Source organism: Mirounga leonina, unplaced genomic scaffold (assembly GCF_011800145.1).
Source record: "Mirounga leonina isolate KUSES-001 unplaced genomic scaffold, KU_Mleo_1.0 Mir_172, whole genome shotgun sequence".
Lineage (NCBI taxonomy): Eukaryota > Metazoa > Chordata > Mammalia > Carnivora > Phocidae > Mirounga > Mirounga leonina.
The window spans coordinates 48,530-63,886 of record NW_023270442.1 but is presented as its reverse complement, the minus strand read 5'-3'; the positions used below and the strand labels follow the sequence as shown (position 1 = coordinate 63,886).

The following is a 15,357-nucleotide window of genomic DNA, read 5'->3' as shown; positions in this document are numbered from 1 at the left end:
AGAGAAGAGAAGAGAAGAGAAGAGAAGAGAAGAGAAGAGAAGAGAAGAGAAGAGAAGAGAAGGTTCTTTTGCATCTAAGGGCAGCACTCAGCTGACAGCAACCAAGAAAACAGGAATCTCAGTCCTATCACCACAGGAATTGAATTCTGCCAACAACATGAATGAGCCTGCAAGTGGATCCTTCCCAAAGCCTCCATCTAGGAATCCTGAAGTTGGCATCTTTTTTCCATTATTAAGATACAACTGACATATAACATTGTGCAAATTTGTGTACAACATATTGATTTGACACCTTTATACTGCAATATGATTGCCATTGTAGCTTTAGCTAATACTCTGTTGCATCACATAATTATCATTTCTCAAGGGCTGATATTTTTATTTTGGCCTTGTTAGACCCAAAGCAGAGAACCTAGCTGAACCAACCAGAACTTCTGACCTTCAGAACTGTGAGATAATACATGGGGTTGTTTTAAACTACTAAGTTGGTAGTAATTTGCTATGCCAACAATAGAAAACAAATACATCCCTAACCCAAAAACCTGTTTTCCTTTCACCTCTTACCTTTGTAGGGGAGCTAACTTTGCCACCCCAAGATATGACTCTATGGTACATCGATTATTTTAAGTTGGTTATCTTTAAGAGACTGCAGACACAAGGGAAGCCCTGAAAACTGAGTAGAAATTACCCTTTTGTAAGAAACATTTACATTTACAAGGGAAATTGCCATTTGTAAGGTGTCTCCCTGGCGATACCAAAAAGAAGGGAATGATTCAATCTCTAGGAGCTGAGATCAGTGGAAAAGCCAATGACTTAAATTCTGCATAACAACTTCCCCTTGTTTGCTATGCTTTTTCAGGTAACCTCCCACAACTGGGCTCTCCCTCTGCCCCAACATTTTCTTTTGTTAGCTGGAGACAGTATTTAAGGTGATGGCTTTTTCCATTTCAGGGAGTTACTCAGTTTTCCCGGGTCTTCTCCCATGTATACAGGAGGTATACATGTTATTAAACTTTCGTTTTTCTCCTGTTACTCTGTCCTATGTCAATTTAATTCTTTGACCAGCCAGAAGAATCTTAAATGGTGAAGAAAAAATTTTTCTCCCCAATACCTTTTACCTTCTTAAGAAATTTACCTTCTTAAGAAAATAAAATCAGGGAGGGGCAAAAATGGTGGAAGAGTAGGGGACTCTATTCCAACTGGTCCCCTGAATTGAGCTGGATATCTACCAGACCACTCTGAACACTCACAAAATCAGACTGAGATGTAAGAAGATATATCTGGATCTCTACAAACAGAATATCACCCATGGTTGGTTTCGAGGTGTGAATGGGAAGCCGTGAATCCGCGGGCAAATATTGGAAGATAAACAGAAGGGGGAGGGAGCCTTCGGGATCCTGCACCACCGGAGCACAAAAGCCTCCCATGCTGGGGACCAGGCACAGACTCACAGACTGGTAGCAGCAGGGAAAGGACTTTAGGGCAGACCCCCAGTTGAAACCTGGAGCTGTGGGGGTGCGCATGTGAACTGGGGGCAGCTGGTGGTTTTAGAAGAACAAAGGGCAGAGACGTGCCTGGACCTGGAAGCGAGGGCTGGGAGTGCTGCCATGGGGCACACAACCCAGGACGCTGCAGTTTTAGCAGTACAGACAGAAATGGAGACAGTGTGGCCTGGAGAGCTCACTGAAGGACAGACTGTGATCTCTCTGTTCTGAGGCAGAGGGTTGGAAATGTTCTCTTCTGCTTGGACTCTCAGATGAGACACGGAAAGCTGCCAGAGAACAAAAGTGCCAAATAACCAGTTTTCACTGAGCCTATTCCCCCCCTCACAGGAGGCAGGGCAACTCTGCCCAAACAGGGGTTGAGTAACAGTGTGGCAGGCCCCTCCCCCAGAAGACAGGCTGGGAGAACAAGAGGCCTACAACCCTAAGGTCCCTATAAAACAGGTGCATCTTGCTTGGGTTGTGGTCAATAATTTCGACTCTGTACATTCCCTCAACCACCCCTCAACAGAATGACTAAGAGGAGGAACCCTCAAAATAGGAAAGACTCAGAGACTGCCACAGATTTACAAATACATATGGATATAAGCAAGATGTCAGAAATAGACTTCAGGGTAACAGTTATGAAGACGATAGCTAGAATGGAGAAATCGATTAATGGCAACATAGAGTCCCTAAGGGCAGAAATGAGAGCTGAACTGGCAGAACTTAAAAATGCTATCAATGAGATCCAAACTAATCTAGATACTCTAACAGCTAGGGTAAACAGGAGAGAAGAACGAATTAGTGATCTAGAAGACAAACTGATAGAAAAGAAAGAAAAAGAGGAGGCATGGGAGAAACAGCTTAAAATCCATGAAAACAGAATTAGAGAAGTAAGTGACACAATGAAAAGTTCCAATGTCAGAATTATTGGGATCCCTGAGGGGGTGGAGAGAGAGAGAGAGAGGACTAGAAGATATATTTGAGCAAATCATAGCTGAGAACTTCCCTAATCTGGGGAATGAAACAAACATTCATGTCCTAGAGGTACAGAGGACCCCTCCCAAGATCAAAGAGAACAGACCAGTGCCCCGGCATTTAGTAGTAAAATGCACAAACCTTAGAACCAAGGAAACCATCTTAAGGGCAGTTAGAGAGAGGGAAGAGATTCCTTATGTACAGAGGGAGGAACATCAGAATAACGTCAGACCTATCCACAGAGACCTGGCAAGCCAGAAAGGCCTGGCAAGACATATTCAGGATACTAAATGAGAAGAACATGCAGCCAAGAATACTTTATCCGGCAAGGCTTTCATTTAGAATGGATGGAGAGATGAAGAGCTTCTAGGACCAGCAGAAACTGAAAGAATATGTGACCACTAAGCCAGCTCTGCAAGAAATATTAAGGGGGGTTTCATAAAAGGAGAAAGACCCCAGTAGTGATATAGAACAGAAATTTACAGAGATAATCTATAGAAACAGGCAACATGTTGACAATAAATTAGTATCTTTCAATAATCATTCTCAATATGAATGGCCTAAATGCTCCCATAAAATGGCACAGGGTTGCAGATTGGATAAAAAGACAGGACCCACCCATATGCTGTCTACAAGAGACTCATTTTGAACCTAAAGATACATCCAGACTGAAAGTGAAGGGATGGAGATCCATCTTCCATGCCAACGGACCTCACAAGAAAGCTGGGGTAGCAATTCTCATATGAGACAAACTAGATTTTAAGTTTAAGACTGTAGTTAGAGACACAGAAGGACACTATATCATTCTTAAAGGGTCTATCCAACAAGAAGATCGAACAATTGTAAATATGTATGCCACCAACATGGGAGCAGCCAACTACATAAGCCAACTGTTAACCAAAATAGAGAGTCATATTGATAATAATACATTAATTGTAGGAGACCTCAATACTCCACTCTCAGCAATTGACAGATCATCTAAGGAGAAAAGCAACAAAGAAACAAGAGCTTTGAATGATACATTGGACCAGATGGACCTCATAGGTATATACAGAACATTCCACCCTAAAACAACAGAATACTCATTCTTCTCAAGGACACATGGAACTTTCTCCAGAATAGACCACATACTGGGTCACAAATCAGGTCTCAACCAATACCAAAAGATTGAGATTATTCCCTGCATATTCTCAGACTATAATGCTTTAAAACTGGGACTCAATCACAAGAAAAAATTTGGAAGAAATTCAAACACTTGAAAGCTAAAGACCACTCTGCTTAAGAATGTTTGGGTCAACCAGGAAATCAAAGAAGAACTTAAACAATTCATGGAAACCAATGAGAATGAAAACACATCAGTCCAAAACCTATGGGATACTGCAAAGGCAGTCCTAAGGGGGAAATACATAGCCATCCAAGCCTCACTCAAAAAATAGAAAAATCCCGAATTCACCAACTGAATTTACACCTTAAAGCACTGGAGAAAAAGCAACAAATGATGCCTAAGCCACGCATTAGAAGAGAAATAATTAAGATTAAAGCAGAGATCAATGAATTAGAAACCAGAAATACAGTAGATCAGATCAACAAAGCTAGAAGCTGGTTCACTGAAAGAATTGATAAGATCGATAAACCACTGGCCAGACTTATCCAAAAGAAAAGAGAAATGACCCAAATTAATAAAATTATGAATGAAAGGGGAGAGATCACGACTAACACCAAGGAAATAGAAACAATTATTAGAAATTATTATCAACAACTATATGCCAATAAATTAAGCAACCTGGAAGAAATGGATGCCTTCCTGGAAATCTATAAACCACCAAGACTGAAACAGGAAGAAATTAACAACCTGAATAGGCCAATAACCAGTAACAAGATTGAAGCAGTGATCAAAAACCTCCCAAAAAACAAGAGTCCAAGGCCTGATGGATTCCCTGAGGAATTCTATCAAACATCCAAAGAAGAAATAATACCTATTCTCCTGAAGCTGTTTCAAAAAACAGAAACAGAAGGAAAGCTTCCAGATTCATTCTATGAGGCCAGCATTACCTTGATCCTCAAACTAGGCAAAGACCCCATCAAAAAGGAGAATTTCAGACTGATATCCCTGATGAATATGGATTCCAAAATTCTTAACAAAATCCTAGCTAAAAGGATCTAACAGTTCATTAAAAGGATCATCCACCACAACCAAGTGGGATTTATCCTTGGGATGCAAGGGTGGTTCAACATTCACAAATCAATCAATGTGATAGAACACATTAATTAGAGGAGAGAGAAGAACCATATGGTCCTCTTAATTGATGCAGAAAAAGCATTTGACAAAATACAGCATCCTTTTCTGATTAAAACTCTTCAGAGTGTAGGGATAGAGGGTATATTCCTCAAGTTCATAAAATCCATCTATGAAAAACCCACAGCAAATATCATCCTCAATGGGGAAAAGCTGAGAGCCTTTCCCTTAAGATCAGGAATGCGAAAAGGATGCCCACTCTCACCACTATTGTTCAATATAGTACTAGAAGTCCTAGCAACAGCAATCAGACAGCAAAAAGAAATAAAATGTATTCAAACTGGCAAAGAAGAAGTCAAACTCTCTCTCTTTGTAGATGACATGATACTTTATGTGGAAAACCCAAAGACTGCACCCCCAAATTACTAGAACTCATACAGCAGTTCAGTAATGCGGCAGGATACAAAATCAATGCACAGATATCAGTTGCTTTCTTATACACTAACAATGTAACGGCAGAAAGAAATTAGAGAAATGATTCCATTTACAATAGCACCAAAAAGTATAAGATACCTTGGAATAAACCTAACCAAAGAGGTAAAGGATTTGTATTCTAGGAACTACACAACACTCATGAAAGAAATTGAAGAAGACACAAAAAGATGGAAAACATTCCATGCTCATGGATTGGAAAAGTAAACATTGTTAAAATGTCTATGTTGCCCAGAGCAATCTATACCTTCAACATTATCCCAATCAAAATTCCAATGACATTTTTCAAAGTGCTGGAACAAACAATCCTAAAATTTGTATGGAATCAGAAAAGACTCCAAATCGCCAAGGAAATGTTGAAAAGAAAGACAAAGCTGGGGGCATCACATTGCCTGATTCCAAGCTATATTACAAAGCAGTGATCACCAAGACACTGGCACAAAAACAGACACATAGACCAATGGAACAGAATAGAGAACCCAAATATGGACCCTCAACTCAATGATCAAATAATCTTTGACAAAGCAGGAAAAAACATGCAATGGAAAAAAGACAGTCCCTTCAATAAATGCTGCTGGGAAAATTGGACAGCTATATACAGAAGAATGAAACTCAAGCATTCTCTAACACCATACACAAAGATAAATTCAAAATGGATGAAAGACCTCAAGGTGAGACAGGAATCTATCAAAATCCTAGAGGAGAACATAGGCAGTAACCTCTTTGACACTGGCCACAAGCAACTTCTTTCAAGATACATCTTCAAAGGCAAGTGAAACAAAAGCAAAAATGAACTTTTGGGACTTCATCGAGATAAAAAGCTCTGCACAGCAAAGGAAACAGTCAATAAAACAAAGAGGCAACCCACAGAATGGGAGAAGATATTTGCAAAGACACTACAAAGGGCTGATATCCAAGATCTATAAAGAACTTTTCAAACTCAACACCCAAAAAAACAAATAATCAAGTCAAAAAATGGGCAGAAGACATGAACAGACACTTCTCAAAAGAAGACATACAAATGACTGACACATGAAAAAATGTTCATCATTAGCCATCAGAGAAATTCAAATCAAAACCACATTGAGGTACCACCTTACACCAGTTAGAATGGCAAAAATTGATAAGGGAAGAAACAACAAATGTTGGAGAGGTTGTGGAGAAAGGGGAACCCTCTTACACTGTTGGTGGGAATGCAAGTTGGTACAGTCACTTTGGAATACAGTGTGGAGGTACCTCAAAAAATTAAAAATAGAGCTACCCTATGACCCAGCAATTGCACTACTGGGTATTTACCCCAAAGACACAGATGTAGTGAAAAGAAGGGCCATATGCACCCCAATGTTCATAGCAGCAATGTCCACAATAGCTAAACTGTGGAAAGAGCTGAGATGCCCTTCAACAGATGAGTGGATAAAGAAGATGTGATCCATATATACAATGGAATATTACTCAGCCATCAGAAAGGATGAATACCCAACTTTGGCATCGACATGGATGGGAATGGAGGAGATTATGCTAAGTGAAATAAGTCAAGCAGAGAAAGTCAATTATCATATGGTTTCACTTATTTGTGGAACATGAGGAATAGCATGGAGGACATTAGGAGAAGGAAGGGAAAAATGAAGGAGGGGAAATTGGAGGGGAAGACAAACCATGAGAGACTACGGACTCCAAGAAACAAACACGGTTTTAGAGGGGAGGGAGGTGGAGGGATGGGTTAGCCCAGTGATGGGTATTAAGGAGGGCACATATTGCATGGAGCACTGGGTGGTGTACACAAACAATGAATCATGGAACACTACATTAAAAACTAATAATGTACTGTATGGTGACTAACATAACATAATAAAATAAAATTTAAAAAAAAATAAAATAAATAAAATCAGCCAACCATGTTTTAAAATAAAATCTCAAAGCAATTTATTTCTGCATTGAACAATCGGAGTACTATTTTTGAATATTTCTTGCTATTTCTGGCACATGCAAAATGGCAAAGTGTAAAGAACTACAGGGGGAAAGGTGAGCAAATTCTTTAATATCCTCAAACTTTCGTTTCCTTATCTACTCACTGAAGAAAACGCTAGCTCCCTGACAAGGGTGAGGGATGAATGAAAGCTTTAATAATTGCAAAATACATAGAAAATGCTTAATCTACCTCAATCTCCTCTTCAACAGTCTCCTTTAAAGCTTTCTGGGAGGTTGTAATCCCAAATTCAAGAACACTGTTTTCACTACTCTATCTGTAGGTGGCTACACAAAGCAATAAAGGCTTATATGACAGAGCTGATAACAATGATTTAAATCTTCCTGGAAAGCATTTCCGAGAACCATTCCATAGAAGTCAGGCCTGATGTCAAACAACCACTAATATGCTTACCAATGACTCAAATGAAAGAAGAGGGTGTTCTTACTATATCAAGTTTATACTGGCTTTCTTAAAGTGTGAATGATGAAAATAAAATCTAAGATGATATTAATAAAAAAATACATTTTAAAAATAGGGTATAAAGAGAAAAGATGTAATAAAGGACAAGGCATAGCAGTAAAGCTGAACAAATATAGATAGTTTGCCCAATTCTAATGTAGAAAATTATAGTGTAGAGAGTTCACTGACAATTCCATAGATAAAAAGCTGCTAGGAAACAATTATCAATAATTATTGAACTTGGTGATTTGACTGAACTTAGTAAATTGGGTAGATGAATTGATTAATGAGTGAACTGATTTTCAGAGATTTGGCCAGCTTCTCATTGGCACATGAAAGATGCTCACTAAATACTTGTTGAATGAATGGTGAGTACTGATATTATGGTTGGCCTTAAATTTAGCTCTGAAATTCCTGGAAGCATACATTATTATGATTGAAATAAAAATAATCATCTACCTGCCCCTTTTCCAGACATCTAACCAAAAGCATAGAAACTTGAAAAAGAACCACCAAAAAATTTTATCTTTTAATCCATCTGTTTTATAGTTTTGTCAAGTTAACAAAAGTCCATCTCTCACAGAAACTTTATATGATAAAATGTAACATGGTCTCTATGAAAATACATCTCATTACATTAAGTTTGAGAATCATTCATGAATCAAAATTATTTTAAAATCTGTACTGAAATTTAATAAATAGTCAAAATATTTGTTGAGCTCATTATTTGGACTATAAATAAGGACTATATATTTTGAGGGCCCTTGTGTCTTCTTGTATTTATTAATGACTGACCACAATTTATCATAAGAATCACAGATTCTTGGATATTGGAGCAAGGGGACAATGTGAGCATGGACAGAGAAGGCCTTGTTGCAAAAAAAAGAAACACTTAAGATGACACTAGCCCTTGGAGGATATGGAGTTTCCCAATAAAAAAGGAAGGAGGAGCATTCCTGGAAGAATATCACATAAGGCACATTGGATTTAAGACCTTGAGGTCAGGAAAATGGGGAGGGTTTGGGGAACTGAAAAGTGGACAGGGTGCCAAAAATGTGGTGTGTGAAGGAAAAAAAATAACATGATATGATGGTAGGAAATCAGGCAGGAGTTAGCCATTGCAAGGTTTTGCAAGTCATTTTAAAGCAGTTAGATTTTTTTTCCTAAGTGCAGTGAGGAACCTAGATTTGGGGTATATGTATTTATTCTAAATTTTCTTTTAGGTTATACTTCTATTTTGATAACCTTATTGCTCTTCTTTTTAAAAAAGAGTTGAGTATAAATTTTTGAGAATAATAATATATCTACAATCTATTAATATATATTACATATTAAACTAACATGAAGATAATGTCACTGGTCTTTCTAAATGTAACTTCAAATAGCTATCTTAAACAATTAATAGAATAGATCCTCTATATATCTTTAAAGGATATTCTGACTGCCTCAGCAGTAACATATCTCCTCTATAAAATCGTTTGATATTTGGCAATCGCTATTCTCCTGATATAATTCTTCTTCTACATTTATTGATTTATCATTATCATTATCATTAATGATCATTATCATTAATGAGTCTTTTGTTAGTGATTAAACATGTTTTGCTTTGCAAGGAATTGTCTCTTTTGGTGTATCTTTTACCAAAATAATCTTTAAAGTCTACCGTATGGTAGAAAATAATCCCAATTTCAAGATTTTAAAACCAATTTCATAAAGACAATTTTATCAAAAAGTACTTTTAAAAATTTATTTATTTCCTTTTCCAGTGGATGGCCCAAGTAGAAGATACTGATATTTTTATTTCAAGGGGCTCCTGACTGGCTCAGTAGGTAAAACATACAACTCTTGATTTTGAGGTCGTGAGTTCAAGCCCCATGTTGGGCATAGAGCCAACTTAAAAAAAAAAGTGTGGTTTTTTTTTATATTTTTATTTCAATAAATTATATGTATACTAAAAATTCTATTGACCAGAGAAGCATGCAACCCACTTGATTCCCTACTAATCAGACTATTTATTATAAACGTAATTTCAGTTCTTCACATTTGTTTGTTGCTATTGTTTTTGTTTTACAAAACCTTACTTATTTTTCAAAAAATTTAGGAGGATTCAAAATGGTATGAGATTGTTAGGAAAGAATAAGGCCATCAGAATGAGAAATGAAAAGAAATAAAGCATTCATTCCTGATAGAATCTCACTGTAGGGCAAAGGAAGTTAGGCCATTGCAATTTCTCATTATATTCATTAAATCTGGATTTTATCTGAATCTACCCTGCATATATTTCCCCAATCCATCCCTTAACTTGATCTTCTCACGGCCAGAGGTTCACAAGAAGAAAAGAGAAAGAAGAAGAGGGTAGAAATAAAGAGAAGAGTGTTGCTAATTCCTAAGCATTGCTTTGTTCAGGACATATTTTCTGATAGATATTAACCTAACAAAACAATTTAGTAAGAAGTCTATTATTTCTTGGACCAGAATCCTTAAAAGATACCCAGTAGTAAGATCTTAAGCTTCTAGATAAGTATAAATAATACCACTGGGTAAGCACTTACCTTAATTCAGTATTTAGACTGAAGAGTCACTAGTTCTGTTAGATGCTTACAAATTTGTTTCATGTAACATTTTTATACATAAAGCTGGTATTTTGAATGGTATTCATAATGTAATCTTAGCATATCCCTTCTCCTCTTTACCTCAAAATTTTCTCTTACTTTTTGTCCTTCCATATATCCACTCTATTCTCTCCTTATGATGAAAAATATGAATTCCTAAATTTAAGATATCAAATGAGTGTTTACCATTTAATTCCTATATTACCATAAAGGGCTCTATAACTATAATTTGTACAATGGAGTGAACAATTTTTTTATCATTTAACTTAAATCACAAATGAATGTTTAGGATAGAAGCTAGGGAGAGGGGAAGGAGAATTCAAAGGCTGACAAAGCATAGATCTTCCTTCATTAAGTTTACTTCAATGTTAGGAATAAAAATGAGAAATATCATATAAATGAGACTCAACAAGAGGTACTGATAAAGTGTTCTGTATCGTATCTTTAATTTTTAAACAAGGCTTAAGAGTTACTTGAAAGAAAACTAGACTATGAGGAGGAAGAACTGACTCCCAACATGAGCCATCCTCTAGAATAAGAGAGATTTGGAAGTTGGTTAGGATTCAGCATAAGCTGGCTGACAACAGAAATTTCAACAGGTAAGACACAGGTGAGATCCAAATATAATCACTGAGACAAAGAGCCAACATGACTGGTCTAAGAAGCAGAAGGGTAACCTGGCAAATGTCTGTGGAAATCCAGACAATAACAAGGAATACAGAAGAGGTGACTCTAAATCATGCAAGGAGACAGGCTACAGAATGGGGAGTGCCATTATCTTGGCACTTCTTTGTCCTCCCTCCTCCAAATCCCAACCATATATCTCCTGTTGAAAGGAGAGGTACTTTCACGAGTAGCAGAAACATTGTTAATGGGTAGCAGGTATTTTGAAGAACACAGTGGAACCTACTAGTCTCATTCTGTTCAGCAAATCTTAAGAGCTTGAGGTAAGTCCTAGAGTCTCCATTTGCATAAGAAAACCCAGGCTCCTTGTAAGAAGCTGTGATGAGAAACTTGGGACAAAAAAATAAACTAGAATTAAAAATCCTTACGAAGGAGAGGCCATTATAGGGTGTGCCAGGAATACAAAGAATTTTTTTTTAAGTGTGGAAGAGCAAAAAGACATGATTCTCCTTTGGACCATACATTTATAGGCACTGAAAAAAAGATTCACTTGTTTCATTAACAAGTACACCATACTAATAGTGTCCTAGTTCAATTCTTTGGCATAAATGCCTCAATAGTTGGAGAAATAAAATTTTCATGATCAAAATAAACTAGTTATTTGCTGACCACATAAAGAAGCTCAGAGAAAAATAAATCTTATCACTATTGAGGGTGAAATGTTCTTCGGGACTTTCTGTATCATCAAAAATGGAAGTGGAGCACATGGAAATCAGCAGCAATAGAAGCCCAGGCAGGAGTCATTCCAGGGAGTTACTAAGGAGCCAACTACCTAAGGAATCGCCCCACTTGGGGCCCTTTTCTCCTCTCAACAAAGTAAATTACCCTGACTCTAAATAAGATGATGCGGAAGCCTGTGAGACAACCTTGTAGTTGTGTACAACAGAGAAAACAACCAATAAGCATAGTACCCAATTCAGAGGCTGACATCCAGTCCTGTACCTCTTGATCATAATCAATACTTTAAGTATTCTGCCTTTGTTTGAAGTGATCTGAGAAATAAGAGCTGGACAAGTGAGGACTCACCCACTTTCCATATGAATAAGTCAATCAAAAAGACTTTGTAAACTCTAAGAAAAACTAGAGGTAAACAATTTTTCCTGCTCCTGATAGCCCAGTTCTTGTGTACTCTTGTCAACTCCCACCTCTTCTTGGTACTATCTACTGGTGGACCTAATTTGGAACTGTATTTCTGTAATCAGTTCCAGGACTAAACAACATTTTCTCCAGCGCCCCTCTAAATTTAATTCAAGACTAGAGGCATGAGCCCAAGACTAAAGTATATTGCCTAGGGCACCTGAGTGGTGCAGTAGGTTAAGTATCCAACTCTTGGGTTCAGCTCAGGTCGGGATCTCAGGGTCATGAGATGGATCCCCACATCAGGCTCCACACTCAGCTCCCCATCTCCCTCTGACCCTCCCACCCATGCTCATACACTCTCTCTCTTTTGTAACAAGGGACCCTAGGTCTTTCATGCATTCCTCAATTTTTTTTCCTTTACTAATTTTTGTCTTGTTCCTTTTTGATGTTAAGTTCCTCTCACAATCCCACTATGCTAGGCATCATGAGGCACAATGGTGAATAAGATGTGGGTTCTGTGCTCAAGAAACTCAAAATCTAGCAGAAGAAACTGATATGCAATCATCTATAAGTTAAAAATTAAAACAACTACATTATAACGGTATGAAAATGTGTGAGAGAAGCCCAAAGGAAATAGCAATTTGCATTGGAGGAGACAGTGACAGAGGTGGCATCTGAAAATTGAATAATCTATCTATAGAAATTAAAATCATATGTAATAATAATAATAATGAGATGAAGTAGAAGGAAGGGCAAACTGGGAAAGGAGGAAGAGGAAAGAGGAGGACGAGGAGGAGGAAGAAAGGAAGCAAACAAAAAGCACATTCAGCTTAAGTAGAAAGAAGTGGCTAGACTACATAATGTGTCAAGAGGTGAGATAGAGGGGAGACCAGATGGATTCCAGCACATGATGAATGTCAAATTTGAAACCAGTGAGCTTGAAATGTTTCAGCACACCAGTGAAAAACTGAAGGTTTATGAAGTGGAGAGTGACAGGATCCCACATTCTATGTTTTAGGAAGAAAATTCTTATGACTGGAGATTGCTTGTATATGTTTTGAGGAGGAAGGGGTGCTAAGAATTATTGCTGCTCAGTTAGGACAATGACAATGTAAGTTGGGAAGTTAATGATTTTTGAGATGTCAAGTGAATAAACTTTCCAGATGAAATTAAAATGTAAATTTAATTATTCTATCAATATACTTTTCTGAAATATGAGTCTAAATGAAGCAGAAATTTTCAAAGATTGTTTACTGATTGTTTCCAGATGTTCTTGGCTTCTATTTCATTTGTCCACATGAACGAAGGAAAGTACTGAACAGGACAAGGAGAAAGCAGCAGTTGCTGACCTAATACATCTGTGCCAACATGACACATATTTCAAAAAAATGACAATTAGCAGGTATCTGGTCAAATTGATCAATATAAAACAAGCAAGCCAGAAAGAGATCAAGCAAACCAAAACTTACCTAAGCTATCCAGACTGACAGTCAATATTGGCTGTTAGGCCACAAAGTGAAGTGAAATTTTGGCAATGTTTATAGACATTCACTGATAGTTAAACCAGGAATTCTTTGGAAAATAATCCTCAACCTGTTGGAAACAATTCAAAACAAACCTTTTTAAAACAAACAATGAAACAGACTGGAACCAATTCTTACATAAAAGACAGCACTACCCACAAATAAGTGTACCTACTCACTATGAAAAAAAAAATCATTCCCTTTTATAGTAAGTTACCAGGTCACTTCCACTGAACTCTGCTAAAGTAAATTGTTGGATAATTTATTTTTTAAACTGCAATGAATTCTTTTTGGTTCAGGCATTTCCATGTGTACATTTTAAGTATGTACGTGCTTGTATCTGAGTATTATATGTATTCATTCTACAGATAGTCTTTCTGCACTTTTAATTTCCTTTTATTCTGCTTAGATAAGTTTTATGTCTTTTTGCAGGTCATTCACATGTAAAATATGAAGCACATGTATCTATCATTCTCTAAATGAGATGGATTTGATTTACACAAAAGACAATTTTTATTTATTTCGGCTTCAAAAGTAGCTTTTCTCTCTTGAAGGAATTTCAAAACATGAATGTTATGTTAATTTGCGTAATCTATGATTTAACAAGTCTCTTGATTAAATACTTTGACAGTCAAAGGCGAATGACAGGGTGTGATTATGCACTCTGAATACGTTTTCCCATAACTACGTATATTTGTGATTTTTTGGCAAGTTGTTTCTATTGATGGAAGAATAAAAGCCATTAACAGATTAAATATAAAGTGATTTCATTTTAACCAAATCCTCTTTATTTTTTTCATGCTTTTCTCTGAGCATTAATGGAAAAGGTCATCCATGGGTGACATGATAGTAGGGATATAAGAGAGACAAAGCAGCATGGTGCCATGTCTTAAGTTGTATAATAGGGAGAAGCTTTAAAAAGATGCTGAAGCCAAAGACAGATAAAAAAAAGAAAAAGAAAAAGGGAGAAAGAAATCTTTCTCTGGTTAGAAAGATGATGACTATCATGGTGCCATCTTCTGGAATTTTCCCAATCTGACATTTTCCACATAAATACCTATAAACCCTGTTTGACAAATAGATCAGCAAATTAGAAGGACTTTTAACCAACTCGATTTTGGGATACAATCTCTATAGTAACAAGCCACAGATGCCTAAAATGGAATCCCCAGCACATCCAATTTGATTAAAAGAATGAATTAAGGGAACCTTTTTGGGGAGAAGAATTAGTTGACTACCTTTTCTTTTTTTTTTTTTTTTTAAGATTTTATTTATTTATTTGACAGAGAGAGACACAGCGAGAGACGGAACATAAGCAGGGGGAGTGGCAGAGGGAGAAGCAGGCTTCCCGCCGAACAGGGAGCCCGATGCGGGTCTCGATCCCAGGACCCTGGGATCATGACCTGAGCCCATGACCTGATCCCAGGAGCCTGGGATCATGACCAGACGCTTAACGACTGAGCCACTCACGCGCCCCAGTTGACTACCTTTCCATGAAGGAAATGTTCCATTAAAAATTCTCACCAGATTTAATAGCTATTCACTATATTTGTGATAATGTAATGTATTTTTCTCACAGCTTTTTGTATTTCAGGGAAAAAATACTACTTTATCAGCTGGGTTTCTCTCCAGTTTTTCTGAAAGTTTCCTTCTAACAGTCACATCTGGCAGTAAAATAGCTCCCCATGCCCAGGTATTGACATTATGCATAATTATTCACACATGGCCAGTGAGCCACCCCATCCCAGACAGCACAGACACGTCCTCAGGGTCAGCTTGCCCATCTGCATCAGACCTCTGGAAGAAACTCTAGAGAATCCGTGCTTCAGAGTCACTGCCC

General features: G+C 37.4%; 1 long non-coding RNA gene across 4 annotated transcripts in view; it reads right to left on the bottom strand.

Annotated features, from left to right (window-relative positions):
- LOC118018770 overlaps nt 1–15,357 on the bottom strand; it is a 266,689-nt gene that overhangs the window by 209,537 nt on the left and 41,795 nt on the right. For 2 of the 4 annotated variants that reach the window (XR_004681474.1, XR_004681477.1), the window contains exon 4: nt 13,464–13,587. The exons of the other annotated variants lie outside the window; for them this stretch is intronic. This is a non-coding gene — a long non-coding RNA (uncharacterized LOC118018770). The remainder of the gene's footprint in view (nt 1–13,463; nt 13,588–15,357) is intronic. 4 annotated transcript variants of the gene reach the window in all.